Raw genomic sequence first — 25987 nt, 5'->3', positions numbered from 1 at the left:
AACGGAGAACGAAGTCGACAACGAATCTATATTTCATGAAGCATCGCAGCGGTCCATGTAATATTGTAGGTGGTCTTCGTAACATCAACTAAATAATTATCACGTTCAGAGAAATAAGAGGACTGTTCCTCACCCTCCTCCCATCTTACCATATCCAAAAATAAATCACAAAATACATTTATAGGATAATTCTTACAAAAAAGCTGTTAGTCATCTTTGCATCACCTAGATTCCCAGAAATGCGGAAGATAGAGGTTGACTGTGGATATTGTATCACAGACACAGTCCCGTTGACTGTTCAGAGATGTCACTAAACACTCCCAAAGATGTAAACAATCAAGCATGAGCAATGCCTATTAGATGGAGGGGGTGGGACAGCCGATCTGTTCCAATCATTCCACCAGGAAGGAGGTACACGGCTCGTGTTGTCTGTAGTTCAACCATGCGTAGACGGTCAGTACCACGGTTCGATCGCGTCCCTATTGTTACTTTGTGCCAAGAAGGGCTCTCAGCATGGGAAGTGTCCAGGCATCTCAGTGTGAACCAAAGCGATGTTGTTCGGATATGGAGGAGATACAGTGAGACAGGAACTGTCGATGAGATGCCTCGATCAGGCCGCCATAGGGCACTACTGCAGTGGATGATCACTACCTACGGATTATGACTCGGAGGAACCATGGCAGCAACGCCACCATGTTGAATAATGCTTTTCGTGCAGCCACAGGACGTCGGGCTACGACTCAAACTGTGATCAGTAGGCTGCATGATGCGCAACTTCACTCCCGACCTCCATGGCGAGGTCCATCTTTGCAACCACGACACCATGAAGTGCGGCACAGATGGGCCAAAAAACGCGCCTAATGAACCGCTCAGGTTCACCAATGTGTCACATATGCCTTCAACCAGACAATCGTCGGAGACGTGTTTGGAGGCAACAGGGTCAGGCTGAACACTTTACACACATTGTTCAGCGAGTGCAGCAAGGTGGAGGTTCCCTGCTGTTTTGGGGTGGCATTATGTGGGGCTGACGTAAGCCACTGGTGGTCATGGAAGACGCCAAACGGCTGTAAGATACCTGAATGCCATCGTCCGACCGATAGTGCAACCATATCGGCAGCATATTGACGAGGTATTTGTCTTCATGGACGACAATTCGTGCCCCCATCGTGCTCATCTTGTGAATGGCTTCCTTCAGGATAACAACATCACTCGACTAGAGTGGCCACCAAGTACTCTAGACATGAACCCTATCGAAAATGCCTGGGAGAGGTTGAAAAGGGCTGTTTATGGACGACGTGACCCACCAACCACTCTGAGGGATCCACACCGAATCACCGTTGAGTAGTGGGACAATCTGGACCAACAGTGCCTTGATGAACTTGTGGATAGTATGCCACGACGAAGATAGGCATTTATCATTGCAAGAGGGCGTGGTACTGGGTATTAGAGGTACCGATGTGTACAGCAATTTGGGCCATCACCTCTGAAAGTCTCGCTGTATGGTGGTACAACATGAAATGTGTGGGTTTCATGAGCAATGAAAAGGGCAGGAATAATTTTTATGTTGATCTCGATTCCAGCTTTCTATACAGGTTCCGGAACTCTCGGAACCGAGGTGACGCAAACCTTTTTTTAATGTATGTATTAATCGAGAAAAAGAGTGACGTTACTGGTTTGAAGTCGTCCGGTGTTATGGAAACTTAGGTTCCTCTATTGTTCATTGGTAAGTTTTTACCTCATTCCAACATCCCTAAAAAATTACTGCTAAGAAGAAATGAAACATCTCACATGGGTAAGAAAGTACATAATCCAGTCCCATTAATGTGACAACCGCCTGTGTTCGCTGTCAACATGCAATAAGTACTCACAGACGACAAGTTGCAGCACTTGCAGTGTGGGGTAAATAAAGCGTGTCGGGGGTATACAGAAATCACTGTGGTCGTTGTTGTAATGTGGAGATGGAGCGATTTGTCTGACGTCCTAATGGGTATTGTTCTGGCGTAAGCTGTCGCCAGCATTCCGATCAGCAAACAAGTAGCACGAAGATCGATAGTAGACACTGGATGAACCACGCCTCTCACGCGAGAGGCCAAATACAAACCGACAAGCAACATGCCACCAACGCCCTCCGACGACATGTATTTAGGCCGGCGCTGCTGACCGAAGGGCCTCTCTGACTCGACTCATAACTCACGGTTGGCGTCTGTCATTCACTTGTGGAGCAGCATAGTTAAGCACAGGCTACTCCAGTACATAGTGTCCAGATTGTGACTACAGCAAGTTTACCAGTATTTTCTGCAAGAGGACTATTACTGATGAGCTTTTAATACAAACACGCACTCTATTCATGTCAAGTGGCAGCTTCATGTAAATAAAGAACTGTATTGATCCACTTGTGCATTTGTTTTGCAGAAGGAAGATACCGGCCACCCAGAACAACATACTCTAGCTTGCTTCCTAGACTACAAGACTCTACAGACAAGACCATTATCTTTTTCTGGGCCAAGGGTGGAAGCATTTCCGAAACAGCGAAGATTGTAAAGTGTGTATAACATATACCAGGCATGGCAAAATGGCGCACTAAAACAGGCGTCAGAGGAATTATGGTTCACCACAGGGTGTGGATCACAATGGTGAACAGCAGCTATGGAGATGTGTAAGAGCACTGTTGAGCAGTTGACCACCCACGTGATCCAAGGCGCTTGCAACAGTGTATTCTCAATGAATATTCAGCAAAATTTGCTGCGTATGGACCACTACAGCAGGTGCTTGGGTGTCCAAGCTGTTCATCGGCGACGAAGGGTGAAATTTACCCACCATTACCACAACTAGACGTCCACTGAGTGGAAAAAGGTGTCCTCTTCCAATGAACCACGTTATCCATTGGACATATGGTCTTTTTCATGTACTGCACTGCAACAATCATCGGAAATGTCCAGTCTGGAAGGTGGAGCATAATGGTTGAGGAATCTTTTCGTCGACTATTCTGAGGGGTCTCGTCATTCTTGAACGCGTAATGGATTAACATAGGTACGCATCTGTTCCTGAGGTCTATGTCCACTATGATATGCAGTTAGTTTTTCCTCGATAGGATGGCATCTGCCAGTATGAGAATCCAGCTTGTTACACAGCTCCCCTCACCACCAGACTTTCTGGATCCAAACTCAACCGTGAAACCTAGCGTAGATGTCCGCAGCACTGGAATTGGCGTGGATCTACATCCCTATCGGTATCTTCCATAACCTCACTGCACGTCCACTCTTCAAATTGTGGTTATTCTGGCTTTCAACAGGTGGTCACTACAATGTCACTGGATCGTTTATTTGTTAGGGATCTCAGCTAAAAACTCTGCATTTCGTTTCCCATGCAGCTGGATAGGAACTGCACTATTGTTTGCACTTCAGCGAAACTACTGGACTTGTATCAGATACTGAATTGATGGAGAAAGATGAAACTCGTCCAATGGTTTAGATGATGAATGATTCGTTGATTAGTGTTCTGGCAGATGCTGATACCAGTGGAATCGCCAGCAGCGATAGTAGCAGCAGTGTTTGCCTGATACACAGTAATTTCGTTAGATTCTGTTTCTTTCACGTGCTTGTGTACCTGTGTATTAGGCCTATACTGTGTAGACTAGTGGTTAGCAAATTACTGTGAGCTTTTTTTGCGTTCAAATCCTTGCGTAAGACGGCTTCCTAGTGTAATTTTACCGCCATCATGTCGCTATGTACGACACTACATTTTAATCTAGTGCTGGTACACAGCATATAGTTTAGATCAGTGCATAGTAGTTGGAGTAGGAGGAGGGTGTGGGTTCTGGCGCAGCTTCCATGAGTAATCTCACTCACTCATTCCACTCGCTCCTTCACTAACTCACAAAAACGTACCGAGATACTGCACTCTCCTCCTACTCTCCTCCCATTACTAGGTTTAACTTACATAATTTCATATATTATTATATTAAATTATTTGGAAAATTAATAAAAAGTATTATCTTTTTTGTATCACGTTCATCAATTATAAAATAACAATTTTTTCTACAAGTAAGAAAATAAATTTATTATTTTTTTAAAATAAAAGGTAACCATAAGAAAATAAATAAAATGAATTATGTTGAACGTATAAGGTTCTGAATGCGTCCAATTTGAACCTCGTAAATTCCGAAAAAAGTGGTTCAAATGGCTCTAAGCACTATGGGACTCAACATCTGAGGTCATCAGTCCCCTAGACTTAGAAATACTTAAACCTAGCTAAACTAAGGACATCATACATAATCATGCCGGAGGCAGGATTCGAACCTGCGACCGAAGCAGTAGGGCGGTTCCGGACTGAGCAGCTACAACCGCTCTGCCACAGGGTCCGGCTCGTAAATCCCGAGAAAACTTCGGGTTTAAGTGACGTTTGTTAGATAAAAGCATTGTAGTGATTATGAGACCATACGGAGGGGTGAATCACGCCCCAATTTGGACACACAGTGATACACAGCATCTGTTAATGAGACTATGGACAGTCGCGAATCGCGACCCGCTTTGGAAATGGAATTAAATAGGTATGAAATGAACCTTACGTTTCTTTCTACTACCCCTACTTTCAACTACCTTTTGGAAACAATTAAATTTTATCTATTTCTATATGTTTAATTCTAACTACTTCTTCTCTCTAAATGTAAGTTGAAAATAAAATGTCTACTACCAACAAAATTAAATATTCTATAACAGAACTTTTGGGAAATAAAGTAAAACCAAGTAGCGAGTGATTTGGAGTATGGTTACTAACAGAAAATTTTAATATTAATAATTTTGCTGCAGATATTGGAGATATTACTTACACAAAAGGAGAAGAAAAATTAGAAGAATTTAAACCAATTGCAGAACCTTCTTGCGATAACATTATGGTTGTAAAAATGATTGATTCTACAGATTGCGAAGGAAACAACAAAGGAAAATTAAAAAACAGAAAATTTTTAGTACAGATAGCGGCATGTGGTTCCTCTAATAATTATCACAGAAGTAAATCTATAGTTTTAATTTAGCAAGACATGGAGTTAAAGCAAAAATACCATATTTATTAAATTCCAGTATACAAACAATTAAAGGTGTTAAACAGATTTTGAAAAATGATACAGACATTATAATCAAAAAATCTTGAATCCTCGGGCACCTCAGTCACCTACATTGTATGGCTTTCCAAAGACTTACAAGAACACTCCTCTACGCCCCACCGTCATCACCATTGCTTCGCCGACTTACAGACTCCCGAAACACCTGGCCCCTTACCCCACACGGTGGTCACTGTGTGCACCACATCAAGAATACAGCCGACTTCATCAGTCGAATGAAATGCCTCTTGTAGAAGAAGATATTATGGTCAGCTTTGATGTAGTGTCGCTGTTCACGCGCGTTCCCATTAAAGACTTCCCATTAAAGACTGTATAGATCTGCTCTCCCAGATATTGGACGACAGTGTTGTGGATTTATTCAAGCATACTCTGGCGTCATCGTATTTCTTGTATGATGGAGAATATTTCAACCAGACGGACGGCGTAGCGATGGGAAGCCCTTTAGCTCCACTTGTAGTCAATCCATTCGTGGAGTACTATGTGAACATCACCCTGGATACGGCTCCTGAAAAGCCTAGTTGCTCTTATTGTTATTTCGACGACACGTTCGTAGTCTGGTCTCATGGACGTGAAAACCTGAAGAATTCTTGGACCACATCAGCAACATACATGACAACATCAAGTTCACGATGGATATAGAGACAGATGGTGCCTTGCCGTTCCTTGATATCCTCGTTCACCGCAAATCAGATGGTTGTCGTAGCCACATCGTTTACCAGAAACCCACACACTCAGACCTATATCTGCATGCTAACAGATATCACCATCCGTCGCAGAAACATTCTGTTCTGAGGACCTTAGTGCGTCGAGCCGAAACCGTCTCAGATTCTGAAAACTTGCCGAAGGAACTGAGCCATTTACGGAAAGTATTCAGGGAAAACGGCTACAACAACCGCCAGATTTCGCGAGCTATCTTTTTGAAAATACGTAAGTAGAAAGACTCGGAGGAGGACTTGAAGAAGTTTGCATTTTGGATCAATAAGCCGTCTTCTAAACAGAAATAAAATCTATTCGATCTTCAAAGTTACAGCAAAAATTCGACAACCCTTGAGGCCTGTGACAGACGACGTAGGCCTCAGAACTCCAGGAGTATATAAAATACCATGTGGGTGTGGGCAGTTTTATATCGGACAGACTGTGCGTACCATTGAACAGCAATCTTTAGAACACGAGAGATGTTTTCGTCTACGGTACCCAGAGAAATCAGCGGTAGCAGAGCATGCATTAGAAAACGGTCATCCTACTGCATTCGATGAGATATCTATTATCACACGGACTAACAGTTTCTCGGATAGCATAATAAAAGAAGCGATCGATATAAAAATTTGTGACAACACCCTCAGTGAAGACGCCGGCCTGCAGGTAAGAACAGCGTGGTAACAGGTCATCGGAAGGTTGAAACGGGTGCGACCGCCGCATTACGCAAACATTACCATATAGTCTGCCGGAGCGGGTACCAGTGACGTCACGGAAGGCAGCGCTGCTATATAACCCAGTGGGGCATGAATTTCGTTGTAGTGGACAACTTATAATGGTCAGTTTTCTGGCGTTTTCAATCATTCATGAGACTGCAAATGCATGCAGGACACAACACCAGTAAGGAGTGCCGACTGCAGTGAACTGTGTGCATTTGCAGCATCAGGACTGATTGAAAATGCCAAAGAAGCGACCATTAACAGCGGTCCACTGTAGACGGCAGCAGCAACCAGAAGACAGTCACCACTCGACAATGGCCGAGGAGTACTTGGCCGAAAGCTCGTGGTCTTTACACCACTTGATGTGGCTGGAAGCCTGAGAAACTTTTATTAGTACATATCGCCGTGAAACTGTGCACTCCTATACTCAGCTCGTTCTGTTCCTCCATGAGATCCACAGTACCGTAGACGATGGCGTTCAGGTTTATGCCGTGTTCCTTGACATTAGAAAGGCATTTGACACCGTCCCGCACTGACCTTATCGAGTATCGAAGCAGTTTTGAGAGTGGATTCAAGACTTCAACTCAACATGTCGTCCTTAAGGAACAAAATCGACGGATGTAAAGTTATTTACCATATTTCCCAAGGAAGTGTGATAAGACCGTTACATAGGGGAAAAAATCCACTACTGTATAGCTACACTATTGATGACAAACCTTTGGGAACAGCTTTTGCCGTAAAATGTCTAAGAGTAACTATCCGGAGCGACCTTAAGTGGAATGACCATATAAAACAAGTGGGAAAAGCTGATGCCAGACACAAATTCACAGGGAGAATCTTAAGGAAATGTAGCTCATCCACTAAGGAAGTGGATTATAAGGAGCTTGTTCGACCTATTCTTGAGTATTGTTCTATTTGGGATCCCTGCCAGATAGGAATGATAGAGAAGATCCAACGAAGAGAGGTACTTTTCATCACGGGATCGTTTAGTCGTCACGAGAGCGTTTCGGAGGTGCTCAACAAACTCCTTTGGCAGACTTTACACGAGAGGCGTTGCGCATCCCTGAGAGATTTACTACTGAAATTTCGAGAGAGCCCTTTCCGTGAAGGGTCGGACAACATATGACTTGCCCCTACGTGCGTCTCCAGTAATAAACATGAGAGAAAATTCGAGAAACTAGAGCCAATACAGAACCTTACCGACAATAATTCTTCCCACGCGCTACTAGCGAGTGGAACAGGGTTGGAGGGCTCAGTTTACAAAAAAATAGTTTAACGAGGAGAATATATCAACAGAGTCTAAATCAAAAAAGACAAAATTAGTAACGAGTAGCCGAAATTAGATCAGCTGTAAACCTAATATAAACTTTAGAGCCCGCTTACTATGAAGAAGGAATTTTGCTTCATTGACGTGAGGTAACGCACGACGGACGAAGCATTGAGTATACAAAAAGCTGTCTATCAGGGACTAAGAGTGTATATTCTTACCAAACTTAGACCTTACTTTGTGGAAGAAATTTCTGCAAATGTACGTCTGGAACACAGAATTTTATGGTAGTGAGTAACGGACTGCGCGAAAATTGAGAAAGAAGAAAATAGTAATGTTTGAAATGTGGTAAATAAGGACACTCGAAAATTAATTAAAGGTGAGAAATGCGCTCTTCCACAAAATCACCAAATTAAGTAATATGTGGAAAAGACCGAATTATGAAGAGACTGGACGACAGAACATTTAAGAAATCAAGAAATAACTTCTACAGTACTAGAACGATATGTTAGAGGATAGAAACTGTAGGTGAAGATGGACTGGAATATATTCGACAAATAATTGAGGACTTTGAGAATAAATTTACCAGCGGGTAGTGATACTAATCAATCGATATCAAATTACCCCTTGTTTGCAACGTACAACGGCGGATCTCTTGCACTTTGTGTCCTGTTAATCAATCTGAGCACAAAACATGTGTGAGGTTGTGTTTCCGTTGCCAATAGTGACGATATGCTTCATATCCTCTCACTGGCTATTGTTATACACCACTGCTTTTGCGAATGATTCGTTGCAACATGGACAACCTTTCTGTTCTGAATGCACCAATCGAAGGCTACTATTTATTGCACCCAAACAAACACAGTAAAGGACAACTTCTGCAGTTCAATAAAGGCAGAAAATTGCAGGATTGCTTCTTCAACACTTTTACAGATGATGCTATTCAGCATACTTTGTTGTGTACTGAACTAACTGTTTCTCCATTATGCATTCCCTGCTGTGGTTATGTGCAAGGAAGAAGAATATCGCAGCGGTAAGGAGTTGTGAGACATAAATGAAAGTTAGTAGGCGTGTATCCATATCTGGAAAATAATGTCTATTGCAGTTTCGCGCCAATGGCGTAAGTGTTGCGCTACTGGCGCCACTATGAGGATGCAAATAAGCAGAGCGAATTAGACACACTTCAAGTGGTAGATGAGTTTCGTTATTTGGGCAGTAAAATAACTGATGAATGCCGAAGTAGAGAGGATATAAAATGTAGACTGGCAACGGCAAGAAAAGCGTTTCTGAAGAAGAGAAATTTGTTAACATCGAATACGGGTTTAAGAGTTAGGAAGTTTTTCTGAAGGTATTGGTCTAGAGTGTAGCTGCGTATGAATGTGAAACATGGACGATAAACAGTTTAGACAAAAAAAGAACAGAATCTTTCGAAATGTGGTGCTACAGAAGGACATTGAAGATTAGATGGGTCGATCATATAACTAATGAGGAGGTGCTGAAAAGAATTAAGGAGACAAGAAATCTGTGTCACAAATTGACCAAAAGAGGGAATCGGTTGATAGGAGGCACTCTGAGACGTCAATGGATACCAGTTTACTATTGGAAGGAGGGTGGGGGATAAAAATCATAGAGACAGACCAAGAGATATATACGGTAAGCAGATTAAGAAGGATGTAGGTTGCAGTAGTCGGAGCTGAAGAGGCTGGCACAGGATAGAGTAGCATGGACAGCTGCATCAAATCAGTCTTCGGACTGAAGACCACAAAACAACAACACGCTGTAATGTTCGTGAGCGTTAGTTATCTTCGGACTGTAAGTGGTGAGTAGGTGTTATCAAGAATGGCTTTAAGGCGACATAGACACCAATATCAACATCTCACTGAGTTTGAACGAGGCCGTGTGACATGGTTAGGAGAAGTTAGACGCTCCTTCTGCAATGCCGTAGTAAGACTTGGCAAGAATGTAGTCGCTATACATGATTACTGGTGGAAGTAGTCATGATAATGTATAGTCGCAAGAAGACCGTGCTCCGGACGGTCACATGGCACAGCCGAGAGGGAAGAACAGCGTATTTGGAATATGGGTCTGGGGCATCACACTGCATCTGCAGCACCAACTCGATTAGTAGTTGGCACAAATAGAGACCAACAAACTGTTACAAATCGGTTGCTTCAAGGACAGGTCCTAGCCACACACCGTGCAACTTGCATTCTACTGTCACCAAATTACCGCCATTTGCGACTTCAGTGGTGTCAAGCGAGAGCTCTTTGAGGGAAACGTGAACGTCTGTTGTGTTTTCTGATGAAAGATGGTTCTGTCTCGCTGGCCGCATGTTTGTCAGAAGGTACCCAGTTGAGGGCGGCAACCTGCCTGTCTACGCCCTAGGCAGCCTACACCTGAGGTTACAGGCTGGGGTGCGATTTCGTATGACAGCAGGAGTACTCGCGTGGTTATCCCACGAAAGCTGACCGGAATACATTGGTCAGGTGGTTCGACCTGTTGTGGTGGCATTCATGAACAGCGGTCCAGGGAGTGTTTTCCAACTGGATAACGCTCATTCACATACCGCTGTTGTAACCCAACGTGTTCCACAGAGTGTCGACATGCTGCCTTGGCGTGTTCGATCACAACATATCTCAAACGAACACATAAGGGACGTCATCGTGCAACTCCAGCGTCATCCACAAACAGCATTAACCGTTCCTGTACTCACCAAGCAAGTGCAACAGGCATCGAACTCCATCCCACAAACTGACATCCGGCACCTGTACTACACACTGCATACTCGTTTGCCTGCTTGCATTCATCTTTCTGGCGGTTACATAGGTGCCAGTATTTCACATTCTCATCGGCTTACCTCGGGCTTACATTAACCTGTGGTCTTGCAACGTTCATCGCTTAAATATGTTACCTAGATAAATGTATTCCCTAAATTTCAGTACTCTAAATTACTTAATTTTTGGTATTGAGACTTTTTTCATCGATATATCTAAAAGCATGAGTTTTTTACTGCATTTTAATCACTTACGAAGACGAATAGTTTTAAAATGGACATAATGTTCGAAACTAGTCAACAACAATAAATAAAGAACACTTTTTAACTCGCATTCGACGAAATTCGAACTGTTCATTTGAATTTTGGGTAAGCTTTCGTAGCGGTACAGCCTAAAGGGACTGTTTATCACTATTATCTTCTGTCTGTCTTCGTCTAAAGGAATTTGCAAATATGCTGAATGCTTGACAAAGTACACAGCACCATCTAATTCTGAAATAATTTTTTCCAACATGAGTATAGGGTATGAATCAATACTATACATTGTGAATTAGCTGTCAGTCTGAAATCCACACATATGCGAAATGAGCCGTTCGGTTTCTGTACACCTAAAATCGCCGTTGCCTGTTGACTTCAGGTTGTGACTTATACAGCCTCTTTCTATTCAAGGTGGCTGATTTCCTGCTTTACTTTACTAACGGAAGTGTTGTGTGCTTTGATAAACTTTGGCACTACATTCCACTTCAGTCTGATGTGCGCCTTATAATCTTTGATAGTGTTTCTTGCTTCTCAAAAAATATCATCAAATTTTTTGCAACAGCTGGTTCAACCTTCTAGTTGGACTGGTTTGAAATTGATTAACTCCCTCGTAATTGGAGACGCCCAAGGCACTGAAGAGATCCAGTCTTAGGAAATTCTTTGCTTTATTTGAATTTACAATTTAGAATGTAGGGTCTTTGTAAATTGTTTCTACGTAACATCTGCTGAAAATTGTCCTTTTACTATAATCTACCGCTTTCTGTAACTAAACAATGAACTTTGAAAGTCTGCTAACTTCAGCATTCACCGTTTTATGTACGACTGCTTGTTGCTGTTTGAAATTTGATCGGCACATTGTTAAATCTAAGAGTTAAAGATAAAGACATGTTATTGCCAGAAGAGACGGCATCCACGTGACGTTCCGTCTGTGAAAGGTTTTGAACTCGGACGACTTGTTCGTGATGAACATGACTTTTTCTTAATAATCATTGCAGTTCGTTTGTGTGCCAGCTTGATTGATTGACCATTCATAGAGTACATCAAGGGTTAAAATGCAGGTGTTCAACTATTGAAATATATTTATCTTTTGGATTTGTAGCTCCTTGTGGTTAGCGTGTTTCCAGCGAAAATTGTAGGATGTAAGGTCCGCCAGTTATACAAAACACAGTTTTATCCAAGGGTGTTTTGCATAACTGGAGGACCTTACATCTTTCAATTATTATAAAATAAGACTGAATGAAATGTCCTGTAGTCCGCTGTAGCTGCTTTTATTTAAGTCATTTAGAAACCCACAGAATCGGTTTCGCAACTTCTAAGCTGCATCTTCAGGTGTATATAAATGCTATATCATATGGTAAAGGGAGTAGCTGCAGGACGCTGTAGAGTAAGAACTGAAAAATGGCATGCCTCTCATAAAATCACGCACTATCATCACTTTAGCGACTACAGTGTTTTCCTGTCATCCTATGTCATTCAAGAGCCTTATCTTGGTCAGGTATGCCCTTTTATGCAGCTCTAATATGCTTTTCACGTCCTTCTTGCTCTGTCAGCCATGGGTTACCTTGCTGCCTAGGTAACAGAATTCCTTACCGTCTTCTAATTCGTGATCATCAATTCTAATATCAAGTTTCTCGCTGTTCTCGTTTCTGCTACTACTTGTTACCTTTGTCTTCCTTAGATTACTGTCACTCCATATTCTCTGCTCATCGGACTGTTCCTTTCATTCAACGGATCCTGTAATTCGTCTTCCCTTTTAATGTGTACAGCTGTGTCATCAGCGAACATTATCAAAGATACCTTTTGGAGTCTTAATCACACTCGAGAACCCTTCTTTTGTTTCCATCATTACTTCTTCCAAGTACAATAGGGGCGAAAGATTACATCTCTGTCATACTTTTTAATCTGAGCGTTCTTCGTCTCCCATTCTTATGATTCCCTCATTTTTATTGTACATATTGTATACTACCCATCTTTACCTATGGCTTAGCCCTATACTTCTCAGAATTTCGAATTTACTCCAGAAGAGAGCGGACAAGTGTAGTGCAAGCAGTCTCTTTAGTAGACGTGTTGGATTTTTCTTTCTGCTAATAACTTTCAGTCTTTGGTTTCGTTTCCCTTTTCTATGTGATCATTCCAATTTAACTTATTCGTAACTGTTATCCCTAAACATTTAGCTGACTTTACAGCATTGAGATTGTGTGTTTTATTCTGCAACCGAAATTTAGCGAATTCCTTGCAGTACTCGTATAGCTGACTTTTCATTATTTGGAGTCAATTGCCACTTCTCCCTTCATTCTGATATATAGCCTAAATCTTTCTGGAACTTGTTTTGAGCACCTTATCACTTTATAGGGCGGTAAACACAATCAGCAAAAAATCTAAGAGGGCTGCTCAGATTATCTCTCATCTCGTTCATGTACATTATAAACAGCAGAGGACCTATAACATTTCCTTGGGGAACGCCAGATATTACTTCTGTTTTACTTGATAACTTCCCTTCAGTTACTATGGACTGACATAAAATGACGAATCCAGTAGCACAACTAAGACGATACTCCATAGGCACACAATTTGATGAGAATTCGCTTCTGAGGAATGGTGTCAAAAGCCTTCTGGATATCTAAAAATATGGAATCAATTTGACGTCCTGCGTCGATAGTATCCATTACTTCTTGATAATAAAGAGCCAATTGTGTTTCACAAGAACGATATTTTCTGAATCCGTGTTGGCTGTTTGTCAAAAAATTGTTTTCTTCGAGGTAACACATAATGTTCGATCACATTACATGTTCCAAACTCCTATCGCAAATCACGTTATCAGTATGGGCCTGTAATTCAACAGGTTACTCCTAGTTCCTTTCTTGGATATTGGTGCTACTTCTGCAACTTTCCAGTCTTTAGGTATGGATTTCAAAAATGGTTCAAATGGCTCTTGAAGTGCGACTGAAAATGTTTAGGCCCAGGTGAATAACGTGTCAAAACACCATAGGACTTTTACGCACAGCGAGCTTGAAATTCTGACAAAAGAAGCCGTTGCAAATATTACACCACGGGACTGATCTCGAGTTGTCAGCCATGCCAAGAAGGAAGTTCCTAAAAATGGGTTCAAATGGCTCTGAGCACTATGGGACTTAACATCTGGGGTCATCAGTCCCCTAGACTTGGAACTACTTAAGCCTAACTCACCTAAGGACATTACACACATCCATGCCCGAGGCAGGATTCGATCCTGCGACCGTAGCAGCAGCGCGGTTCTGGACTGAAGCGCCTAGAACCGCTCGGTCACAACGGGGTACGGATTTTTCGACAAGCAAGCGGTGGTATATGATTGCTAACTGTTAAGCTATACTATACTGCCACTCTGAAATGAAACTGACTGGTGTTCAATCGGGACCGCAGGCCGTGCCTCTTTTAAGTGATTTAAGCTGCTTTACTCTTCCGAGAATATCTACTTCTAATTTACTCATGTTGGCAGTTTTCTTGGTTCGAATTCAGGAACAGCTGCGTCATCTTCTATGGTGAAGGAATCCCAAAATTCTATGCTTAGTAATTCTGCTTTAATTGCATTGGAATTCGTTACACCACCGTTGTTATTGCGCTACGAGGATACTGACTGTGTGTTTCCGCTGGAGTACATTACACACGACCAGAAGCTCTTTGTGTTTTCTGCCGGATAGAGTTTCGTTGTGGAGACTATTGAAAGCATCTAGCACTGAAGCTCGCGCTAAATTTGGAGCTTCTGTGAAACTTTGCATCCTGGGGGTTTTGTTTTTTTTTTGTGATTTCTTCGTTGCCTCTGCAACAGTGCTCTGACTCGTTTTGCGTATCATGAATGATCAGTAGCATCTCTTGTTAGTTTATTTGGTAAAATCTCTCAATAGCCGTCGATATTATTTCTTCGGTTGTGTAGCCCAGATTTGGATGTTAACCGCTTCTTCTCTACACTTACACCTAGTATGACCAGAAGCAGTAAGAGACTCTCTTAAGAGGGCGTCAAACGAATTTTTATCTGAGTTTTTAAATAGATGTATTTTCCTATTATTTTTGGTGGGTTCCGGTGTAATGGTATTTAGTCTCGCTACAGCATTCGTGTATTACTAACCCCCGTCATGGTGCTTCCTAATTGCTAAGGATCATATGTTGCAAAGAGGTCGAGTATTGTTTCCACTTCCATTGGTGTCCTGAACTAACCGTTCACAATTATTTTATGAGAACGCATTCTGAATCGATTCGGACGATGTTTTACGCCTAACGTCTACTTAAAATATGTATTTCCGTCAACGTATCGAGGGCAGATTGAAGTTTCTACCAACCATAACTGTATGCGTAGGGCACCTATTAGTTTCTTTAAACTGTTCAGCAACTGCAGCATTTGAATCTGGCGGTCGGTAAAAGGAACCAATCATTTATTTATTAAAATTGGCTATAGAAACCTCCACCCCACTTACAGGGCTACTCACTTCAATTTCACTCCAGGGTAAACTAGTTCTGACAGCAATAAACTCTCCACCAACAATTGTTTTTATTCTATCCTTTCTGAACACGATTAGGTTCATTGCAAAAATTTCCGCTGATGTTTTTTCCGGCTTTAGCGTCGTTTCTGTACCTATAGCGAGTGGAGATCAAGTGGTTTCTACTAGCGCTTGGAACTCTCGTTCGTTTTTGTAACACAGCTACACAATTACAACTAGAGTACCGATTGTTGCAAGGCCTACCTTCCTGTGTTTGTCCTACACCGATTGGGGGTGACGCCCCTTCTGTAGTTGCCCGACACCCCCTAACGCAAAAAACAGCCCATCTCCATCCACACAGAACCAGATACACGCGTAGCCACTCTCTGATCTATTAAGCAAAACCCGGAAACAAACCACGCTACGACGGAAGTCGAGGAATCCGTAGCCTAAAAGGGTCGCAGAATCCTCTGAGACTCTCCTCCGCTCCACAGTCAGCTCTGTCGACGATGCTACAGATAGTGAGCTCCTCCTTCATCTTGCAAGAAAGACTGGCAGTCTTAACCATTTCAGACAGCCACCCGAAACCAGAGAGAATCTCTTCCGATACAAAGCGAAACACATCGTTAGCCCCGACACGAGTCACCGCCTGCAGCTGGCTGGACCTTGTGCCCTTCGTGGAATCCGTAATCAGCCTTTAAACGTCTAGAATGACTCTTCCCGGAAGCACACAGATTGGGCATTGGATTCCTTCCCCTCCTTCGCAGCCATATTCCTAAAGGGCCCCATTGCCAGCCTAACGTTGGAGCTGCTCCCAACTACCAGTTATCCCACCCGGTATGAATTTCCAGACCTTGCGGGCTGAAAGGCTTCCGATGGAACAGGACGAGCTACTGCTTCTCACTCAGGGACCGCAATAATTGCTAGGACACGAACCCAAAATTTTGGGTGAATCCCCTGAATAATGGAGGAATGTCGCACAGCATCTAAAGTATGCAAAGAGTACCAGTATTGCAAAAGCAAGGCAACACCCATACGTCATAGCTAAGCAGCAAGCAGAGCTATAGCAAGGAATGCAAACGGTGCACCATGATAGCACCCAGAACATCGTTTGGCAAACTCTTCAATACAGAGTTATAACATGCATCAGACGAGGCGTGCTAGTACTGGTGATAGATACAGAGGCAGAAAAACAGTTCGCATATGAGACACCATGGTGCTTGCAGGACGTGTGACACTTCTGTTTAAACGAGAGAAAGTGGGTGCCTAATCTTTTGCAATGTATGTAAACCCCTGTTTCGAACAGCTCGTCTTCAGGTGTCTATTCATTCCGTCTGCATTATCGATACCCGACGGGGCTGCAGTTTTGCTAGTTAGAGATTGGCACTGCCGGCGAAGCACAATGTGCTGCTTGCCACCTGTCTGAAGACTTCGAGACTACCGACAGGCGGCTGCCGGTAGCCCTGATAGATCTCAACCATGATGGTAGAAGATGCAGACCTACCGAGCTTTCCTCTCGGTAAGGGCCTAGCCGATGCACTGAAAGCCACCACCTTCTACTCGATGGATGGACGTCAGAGTGCCGCCTCCCATGCTGTACGTTACCGCCTGCCAGAGAGTACACTGTGTGTGCTGAGGGAGTCTTGGGCTTCCACCATCCTGAAGATGCTGTTGGTATAGAGTTAGGTGAGCGTTCGTCTTCGAGTGTACTGAAGCATCCGAGTTCACCGCGGCGAGTCCACGGGCTGCCGCACCGGGTTCAAATGGTTCAAATGGCTGTGAGCACTATGGGACTTAACATCTATGGTCATCAGTCCCCTAGAACTTAGAACTACTTAAACCTAACTAACCTAAAGACATCACACAACACTCAGTCATCACGAGGCAGAGAAAATCCCTGACCCCGGCCGCACCGGTATCCGCTTTGCTGCCCGCGAAGCTCCGCTGTCAGGTGGGTAGCCTAGACTGCCCTAAAACTGCGCAAGCTGCTAGGGTGCTGCCTCCAGCATTCCTCGTTGACGCCTGAGCGAAGGACGCTCCCCGTTTCCTGATCACCAGAGAAGACAATATCCAATAAATGAAAGCACTAGTTTGCTTTTGTTCTACATTATTAATTTATTGCGTTAACCGGTCACCGGCCTGCAAGGCCATCAGACATTTACTGACTATTATTCCCATGAAGTTACAAAGTTTCTAAAAGATATTGGAAAAGAAGTTACACATCTACATTGAAGCACAAATTCTCGGTGAATGCCATCTTTGGCAATGTGGTGGTAATTCAGTGTAAAAATCAGAAAAATGAACCATAAATAAATATAAAAGGAGCAATAAGGAAATAAAACTTTAACACTAAACTGGAGAAGCATGCCTACATATAAATTGATCATAATAAATTAAACTAATAAAATAAAATAATATTAGTACTTGATAAGGCTACGTCAAGAGGTATAAAACATGAAAAATGATACACAAACCAATTAAAAGAAAGAATTATCAATTTTAACTAAACAGTATATAAATATATGTGAATATATGAATAGATATAAATGATAATTCTTCCTTTTAATTGATTTGTGTATCACTCTCCATGTTTTATACCTCTTGCCGAGTACTAATTTCATTTTATTTTTTTGGTGTTGTTCGTTAACTGTTACGTAGGCAAATTTTCCAGTTTTGTGTTAAGGTCTTTTTAGTGTTTTCTCCCTTTATATTTATTTATTGTTCACCTGCTTACATTGGATTACTACCACATTGTCAAAGATGTCACCTATCGTGCGTTTGTACTTCAAAGTAGATGCGTAACTTCCGCTCCAATGTCGTTTACAAACATTGTAACTTCTTTGGCGACAATAGTCAGAAAATGTCTGATGATGGCCTGGAAAGACGGAAATCGGTTAACACAGTAAAATAATACTATAGAAAAAAGGAAAGTAGCACTTTCAATTTATTATAATTTTTTTCTATCATGAACTGACGGAAGACACAGTTGACACAGTATTCAATGTACCAAACACGTTCGTGCAATGTTAGTTCAGAAACCTCTGTTTGTCGTCTTCAGTCACAAGCCTTCCGAGCTCGGCCTACGACTTACCGTAACATCACCACCTCACCTGTGCATCCTCTGCGCCCATTTGTCTTCTTACCCGTGCGGTGATCATTCTAAAATGCAATGAAGGATTGTACTTACAGTATCCACGAGTACTGTGCAAATATCGTTCCCAGAAGGAATTGTAATTAAAACGGACAGGATCACTTATTCTTTCTTTTTCATTTTGGTCTTTGAGCAAGCGTTATGCAAGGTTTGCTGCCAAACTGTGCTGTGAGAGAGAACCTTTTACAATATAAACAAGGTTTGTTTTTGTATAGAAAAAAACTACGTAATCGTAAAAATGAAGTATTTATCATGTGTACAACATATTGAGAAAATTTATTGCTTCCCCTGTTTTTATGACGAATATCGTAAAATAATGAAAGGATCGTATTTCTCGTCGATGCCCTGCAATCCTTTGGCGGAAATTTGTTTGCCGACTCCTTATTATTCTTTCTTGGAAATTTATTTTCAATCTTCTTTGCTTTTCCTCTTCACGCCGTTTGCGCCAATATTAACAATATATTGAGCATTATTTCGAATCAGTTGCAGCGTAAGTAACGTAAAAACTGAGAATAAAAGAGAAGTTGCCACGTAGGATCCCGATCACACGGTCCTCACATTACTGTGCTCTTTCTGCTGCACCTACCATTGCCTGGAAACTATGAAAGCAAGGGCAGTGTAAAAATGGAGATATATCGATATATTTTGCAGAAAATATCGATACATATCATGAGTGCTTCCACTAATACATCAGTATCATAATGGCAATATCAAGTGCCGATATTTTTATTTTGTATTATATTTTTCTCGCAATTTTCCGTAAGTATTTGAAATTGTTCTTTTGAAACTGTAGTAGAACATAATTTTACTTTCACTATTTGAAGGAGTCTCACGCAATTTTGTAACTACAAGTGCTAGTTCGCTGCAGTTTGGAGAATTGAAAAAACAGGCAAATCGACATGAAGTGTTCCGGATAAATCCGATATTTGAAGAAACCGAACGACAGACCCACCTGACACCTTTTATTGTGCCACTTACATGCAGTTGTCATTGTTGCGAATGTGGTTATCGCCAAGCGTGAACGTTTTCCTTTCAATTCTTGCTCTATGGCAGATAAGGAGGCTGCTAGGTTGTTTATGTGCAGAATATTTAATACTAAATTTCTACTTAAATATATAGCTCTGGAAACGGCAGCATATTTACAATGTAAGGCAGATATTTTTTTAGGTCCGTACGTCAACACATTTTCCGTCAACATACCGACGTATTGTTACGTTCCTTCTATATATCGAGAGGCGGTAATGACTTTCTTAAATACCAATACACCGGATTCCCGATATTTTTAAATATATTAGCAGTTCTAATGCGAACATTAATGGCCAACCAACGCAACCACAAATGCTGTTTCTTTTCTAAGCGTTTGGCCATCTGATCGTCCCATTTCTGTTATTTTCATTTTTGACTATAAATTTCAAATAAATTTGTGATGATGAGTAGGCATGGTTCCCTTTTTAACGGATGCATCAGCACACAGATTTTTATTGGACACAAGTATGCTTGCATATATGAACAACCTTGGACCTCATAGGAAAGAGGCAGTTATGCTCACTACGATATAAGTTATGTGGAGTGGGTGGTAATGACGTTCAATCAGTGGGGCAGATGATACTGATTTTTCGTGAGGGGACAAAACGTTTCCAGTAATGTATGGAAGTTTTGCCTTATATAGTCGATGGTTACTGAGCAATTTTAGGGTTATAATTCTTATATAAGCATAACCATGTATACCATGGGCAGGGGACATTGGGCCATCATTTCATCTAGGGAAAACATCTCTCAGCGCAACACTCCATCAAGGTTTAGTCTCTTGCAAAAGTGGAACCAATCAAAATATTTGCAAGTGCACTAAGCATTAGTTCACATAACGAAGTAACACCCGATGTGGAAAAATTTCTTAGGGTGATCATTGGAATTGGTTTTCTGCTAAATGTGTTATGTGTGGTAGAATCATTGACAGAGAACAATGAATTAGGTAAGGCAGTGTCTTGAAGCCACGGAAGTGTATGTATCTAGTTAGTGCCCACTGGAATAGATAATTTTGCGACTGAAGACAAGGACTTGTATTAAAGATTGTTGGAAACCAATTTAGACACAAGATGATCTGGATAGGACGAAATCAGGTCGTTAATGCAAACCACCTGTAGTACTCCATGATGGAATAAGTTAAGCATTATAAAGGAATGGAGAAATCACCAATGGAGAAAGTTTTATTGGAATTTGAGATCCTTTTTAATGTCGTGGATCTTTGCCAGCGACTCCAGTGGTTAAACACAGAATCACAAATAGAAAAGTACTGTATGTGTATTGTAAATGATACTGCGTATCTCACCATTTACTACTGGATATGGAGTCCATTGACTAGCAGTTACATGATGGTATTATTGAGAAAAGCGCCGCTCCTTGGCCAACACCAGTGTTGCTTGTGCCAAACAAAAAGAGATAGAACCATGCCTTGTCGTTTTTGCCGTGACAAGAGATATCTTAATAATCGTACAATTACGGACGCTTATCCCACACCAAAATACAACGGAGACTTTGCACAATGTGGAGCAATGCAGGTACTTTTCCGCCCTGGCTCTACAGTGTGGCTATCGACAGTTACAAGTGGCACTGGGCGATCGGTCGAAGATTACGTTTTAGGTTCCGGGAGTACACTACCATACTGGTATTGTCATACACTATCATGTTTGGAGAACCTGATACGCACATTAAACTTGCGTGAACAATACCTAAGCAGTCTGTGGTCTATTTCGAGGAAATAATATGCTTGAGAGATTACATCAGATTGTCTGACTCACGATATAGAGAAGTGTCACTTCACACTACAAGAAATACGATATTTAGGCATTTGGGAGAGATCTTAAGTTAGTAAGAGCTGTATAGGACATTTCTAACACCCAGTTTGGATAAGGCATTACGGTCACTCTCAGGGTTAGTGAATTATAACAGGAAATTTGTCTCAATATTTGCAGATGTAGCACAGCCTCTGACTCTCTTCTTGAACGATGCTGTGGAAATGTAGTGATTGTCTGGGTGTGGAGACGCATAAAATAAATAAGCAGACAATTCGAGTAAAGACATCAACACGAACTAGAATAAATCCGTTTCCTGTATTCATTCTACGCGAAGAGCCCACAAAATTGATGTACATTTGCTGAAAGGTTATTTTACTAACTTGGACGACAAATATCCATTCTTGCTATTTTGTGTTGATTTACTAACACCCCTCAACTCGGTTTGCGCTTACGAATCTCATTCATTCTGGGCCAAATAAATTTCTGTAGGTTTTTCTTCACACTCTTTAATGTCCTCCTACAGAAGATTCATGAACATAGTAGAAGAAGAACGAAACCAATTCCTCGGGCACAGCGATCTTCAATTCCATAGTTTACAGTATACTACTTTGTCTCTCAAATATTGGATTTTATGGTTTTTCCTTTCTGTAACTTTCCATTAATTTCATGAATGCATCCGACCCGATCCTGGAAATCCCTGCTGTCACAAAATAGATGAGGAATTAGCATAAGGATCATTGTCACGGTGGGCCTCGAACCACCATCTTCCAGCAGCTGATTATCTCCTGGATTACCCCCCTCAAACGCCCAAGTCAGTCCATCACTCACACATTTCTGTAGATTCCTTATGTTACGAACCTAAATCGTAACAGTTTAAATCTGGTAGCCTATTTGGCAAGGAAATATGGTTTCATTCTTGGTCTGGTTAACATCTAGCTGAGTGCTTGACTGTCAGATTCAAAAAGGAATTTATGGCGTTCGAGGTAATACCGAAATTTCTCTATGGCAAAGAAAACCGTTAGAACCTTCAGTTCATAGACAGAATATCTTTTCTTCATTTCGTTTAACGCCCTTGAGGCAGAGGCGACTACCTTCTTTTTCCCTTCCTTACGACCATAGCCGATGCATCAGTTTGCAATCTGAATTCAGTGCTGATATGAGGCGAAGCCCATTTTGGTGCTGACCTCAACTCTTCTTTAAAGGACACAGAAATGCCTTCTTGGGAAGGCCTCCACAGAAATTCATAAACCTTTCTATGTATTTCGTTAAGGGGAAGTTGTCTTCTCTTCAAATCCACTAGTAAATTTCCGTAAATTTTGGACATCCTGACAAATCCGGCAGTTACCTTGACATTCTGCAGTTGTGGAAATTCATTGATGGCTTCCACTTTCTCGGTGTCACCACAAAATCAATAACCTGAATCTATACGTCCTATTATCTTCATACATGAACATACGAGTACAACCTTCCCAAGACTGACAGTCAGTCCCGCTTTCCTTAATTGCTCGAACACCTATCATAATTGTGTATTGTTCCAGGATTGATCCACTATACACTACCAGATAATCCAGACAGTGGTAAACATATAAACGTGACATCCATGATCTGGGGAAGAGCAGATACCCCTGTCGAAAATCAGAAAGATACCTAATTAAACTCAAATAAGTTCCAGTCATCACGAACGCGGTAATCGGTTTTGAAGCTTTCTCTAAAGGTATTTGATCAAAGCCTCATCTAAAGGTAGTTGATTACAACCCTTGGTTAGATATAATGTGGTAGATATCCGTGCTACTTTAAATCACCTCAAAGAAGAATGAAGATCTTCTAGTGGCACTCATCGCAGTACCACCTTTTGCTTAATTCAAGGTATCCTCTACTGGACGGTGTTCACCATCAGATTTAGGAACCGAGAACATGAGAGTAGCATACAGGGATTGAGATGGTCGAATTACGCTGATCTATCATCCATTCCACATGTTCTTTAATTTCTTCATCCTCGGTGGGACAATCTGCAATGTTGTTTCTTGACTGAAACTTCACATGTCAATTTGATCGGATACTCCAGCAAGCAGGTAACACCCATTTCGTCACTTAGCATATACAGTAATTCTGTACACATGGGCTTAATACCTTTCATAAAGTTATCTAAATGAGCTAACTGGTCTTCCAACGAATAAGACATCCCCACAATACCTACTTCCACATTGCATCCGTCACACGCCATCTCCAACATGCCTCCCTGCCCATGCCGGCAACACGGCAAAAATCTTCATTGGTCTAAATTTACGAAGAAACAATTCCTCTGTCCAATTTGAAATCAGTCCCACCTTCTCGATAAAATCAAACCCCAAACCGCACTCTGTCGCTAAACTTTCAGTGACCTTCGTTCCTACCTTCCAAAAAACTCACTAACCCTTCCCGTTGAGATGTAAACGTCCCATCACAACTAAACTCGACAACTCGGCCTTTTCCTTTTATTTGAGTTATCAGTCTTCCGATTAGTTTGATGCGACCTGCCACAGATTCCCCTCCTGTGCCAAATTTTTCATCTCAGAATAGTATTTGCAACTATGTTTTCGATTATTTGCTGGGTGTATCCTAGTCTCTGTCTTCCTATACAGTTATCATCCTCTGCAGCTCCTTGTAATACCATGGAAGTTATTGCCTGATGTCTTAACAGACATCCTACCATCCTGTCCCTTCTTTGTGTTAGTGTTATCCATATATTCCGCTTCTCGCTCATTCTACAGAGAACCTCCTCGTTCCTTGTCAGTCCACCAAATTTTCAACATTCTTCTGTAGCACCACATCTCAAGCGCTTAGGTGCTCTCCTGTTAAGGTTTTCCCACAGTCTATGTCTCAATGTCATACAATGCTGCGCTCCAAACGTACATTTTCAGGAAATTCTTCTTCATATTAAGACTTAGGTTTCATACCAGTAGACTTCTCATGACCAGGAATGCCCTTCTTGCTAGTGCTACTCTGAGTTTGAAGTCTTCCTACCTCCGTCCGTAATTGGTAATTTTGCTGCCTAGGTAAAAGAATTCCTTAACTTTTTTCTATTTTGTCACCACCAATTCTGATGTCAAGTTTCTCATTTTTGCTACTTTTCATAGCCTTTGTCTTCCCTCCATTTCTCTCAATCCGTATTCTGTATTCATTCAATAAAAAATGTAATTCGTTTTCACTTCCAACGAAGACAGCAATGTCATCAGCAAATCTTATCTCTGATATCTTTTACAGTTTTAATCCCAATTGTAAAACTTTCTTTCATTTCGCTCATCTATTCTTTGATGTACAGACTGAACCGTAGGGATAAAAGACTACATCCCTCCTTTACACATATTTTTAATTCGAGCACTTCATTATTCGTCTCCCCCTTTTATTATTCCCTTCTGGTACTTGAAAATATGGTATATTACCCGTGTTTTCCCGTAGCTTATCCCTATTCTTCTTAGGATATCGAACGCTTTCTCCAGCTCGCCAAATTCTATGAATGGGTCTTGATAATTCTTCAGTGTTGCTTCCATTATCAACCGCAACATCAGAGCTCCCTCTCTGATGCCTTGTATTTTTGAGTGGGGGATGGGGTTCCATCAGTCTTCTGACTGGTCTGATGCGGCCGACCACGAATTCCTCTCTTGTGCCAACATTTCAGAGTAGCACTCTGCGTCCTCAATTATTTTCTGGATGTATTTCAATTTCTATCTTATACAATTTTTTCCCTCCATAGCTCCCCCTAATACCATGGAAGTCATTCCCTCATATCTTACCAGATGTCCTATCATCCCGTCCCTTCTCCTTGTGACAGTTTTCCGCATATTCCTTTCCTCTCCGATTGTGGCATATGGTCTGCTATACTGTTGTTGATTGCTGAATATTTTTGTTGTGGTCATCTCTCCCGTGGCAGTCCTCTTCGTGAGACTATTCCGGGATCTTTTTCAAATGGAGAGATCATAACATTTTTTTCAATTACAGGCCAAAAGTCCTGTGGATGCATGTAACCTTCTTTAATGCATCCTCATGCAGTTGTTCATTGCCGATTAGTCCACCTTTAGGGGCAGTTTTTGTAGTGTCCTGCGGTCGGCAGGAAAGAACTAACAGTCAATTTGAACACACTTTAATAAAAAAAAACGCCTTATTGGCATACACTAAGTCTTAAACGCAAGAACAACAAGAAAACCCCATAACTGTTATGGCGGCAAACCAGATAAGGAAATAAGACAATAGAAGAAAATACTGACCATAATCTACTCTATCAATTACAAAATACAACGTGCTACTACAATGCTACGGCGATTGTATAAAATGCCAGGACCTGTGCAAGTATTGGTCAGAGCTGACCATAGCGGTAGGTAAACACTACCGGTCTGACTGTCTGGGCGAGGTTATAAAGCCGGGTCTGCGGAATGCTACACGAGTCTTATGTGTTCCGATTGGTGGAACACAATCACATGTCTGGCGAAGTAGTTCCGTGTTTATTTGGCAATGTTTCTCTCCGCGCTCCTGACAGCAGGTCGGCAGCCTATCTTGCGTGTCGGTTGTGCGGGCCCTCTAACTAACAAGGGGCTCCTACGACAGTTTTCCACCTGTAGGACAACAGAGTGCCCTGAAGTCCCGGCCGCCCCTCCACCCTCTCTGACAAGGCCCTTTGCAGAACGAGGATGGCTTCTTTTTCTGGAAGTCTTCGGCCGTCAATGTTGATTATTAATCAAAACTTAAGGAGCGGCGGAATCTTCTCACGAAATTTCAGTCACC

Source organism: Schistocerca piceifrons, chromosome 4 (assembly GCF_021461385.2).
Source record: "Schistocerca piceifrons isolate TAMUIC-IGC-003096 chromosome 4, iqSchPice1.1, whole genome shotgun sequence".
Lineage (NCBI taxonomy): Eukaryota > Metazoa > Arthropoda > Insecta > Orthoptera > Acrididae > Schistocerca > Schistocerca piceifrons.
Note: the sequence above shows the minus strand (reverse complement) of the source record.